This window comes from Aplysia californica, unplaced genomic scaffold (genome assembly GCF_000002075.1).
Source record: "Aplysia californica isolate F4 #8 unplaced genomic scaffold, AplCal3.0 scaffold00326, whole genome shotgun sequence".
NCBI lineage: Eukaryota > Metazoa > Mollusca > Gastropoda > Aplysiida > Aplysiidae > Aplysia > Aplysia californica.
In genome coordinates, this window is record NW_004797596.1 from 318,538 (window position 1) to 319,743 (window position 1,206).

General features: G+C 43.9%; 1 protein-coding gene across 1 annotated transcript in view; it reads right to left on the reverse strand.

Annotated features, from left to right (window-relative positions):
• LOC101864236 (E3 ubiquitin-protein ligase MIB1) overlaps positions 1-1,206 on the reverse strand; it is a gene marked incomplete in the record, with an annotated part of 184,898 nt that overhangs the window by 9,902 nt on the left and 173,790 nt on the right.

The following is a 1,206-nucleotide window of genomic DNA, read 5'->3' on the forward strand; positions in this document are numbered from 1 at the left end:
GGGGGGGGGGGGGGGGGGGGGGGTTAAGATAATGCCTGTGGCTCGGTTTGGTATGGCTTTAGCATCATCATTGAAACACTATTAAAGAGGCCAAACCTCCAAATTGATCAAATCCATCTTCAATGGGATCCAGCAAAGTGGATGGAGAGTCTTGAAAATTTCAAAAGTAATACTGCACAATCCGCAGGTACAGGCCTTTGAGGTCCAGTTTTGGAAACAAGAACATCCAGATTTCATGTTTGGATCGGACTGATCAAAGACTTTTAGGCGTTGAATCAAGCATTAATTCAAGGATTTAGCTAGTCCTTATCTATCTACTGTTTATATACAAAGGAGGGTTTGGGGCCACAAGGAAAGGTGCAATATCTTAAAGATGAAGGTCACGGTGATAAGATTAATCAGATTAGTTTTGGTACTATCAAGACATGAGACTTCGCCAAGTGGGTCCAGTGAAGTAAGGTTTATGATAGAGTTATTATAGTTTTGTCACCATTTATCATTGGAAGGTTAGTAAAGAGGCCACACCTCCGGATTCCATATAATATATCCATTTCTCACTGGATCAAGCAAAGTGGGCAGACAAGTCTTGAAAACCTTCCATACACTGCATGTTCAAGAACGCTGCAGTGAAGATTCAAACCAGAGTCTTACCCATCATAGTCCATCATAAAGTGAACTATACTAATGGATCATCCTGTCTGGTTGCCTAGTGGTTAGGCTGCCAGACCTGTCACCGTGAGATTGCGGGTCCGGGGGTTTGAGCTCAGTCCGACATTGTTACTTTGAGAAAAGATCTTTACACGAATTTTCATTTGGCTCGGTCCTTTCGATCGGAGATGGACGTTAAACTCGGAGGTCCCGCTTTATAGTGTTGATAGGGGCGTTAAATTTATACCATTTCACCATGATCACCCTTCCTCAGAACTACAACACCCAGCAAGAGTTCATTAGTTGGATTCTGAAGGGCAAGTAAGTAACCTCACTACTGCAGTCTCTTTATCTTAGATTACAGCAGAACACCCCCAATTAACACTACCAGAAAAGCTGAGGGGGCTAACAGAGGGGCCTGAGCAGTGAGCAGGACCGACCAGAATATAATAGACACCTGTCTTCAAGTGTGATGCGAAGAAAAAGAAGAAGAGAGGAGGAGGAGCAGGAGGAGGAGGAAAAGGAGCAGAAGAAAAAGAAGAAGGAGGAGGGGGAGGA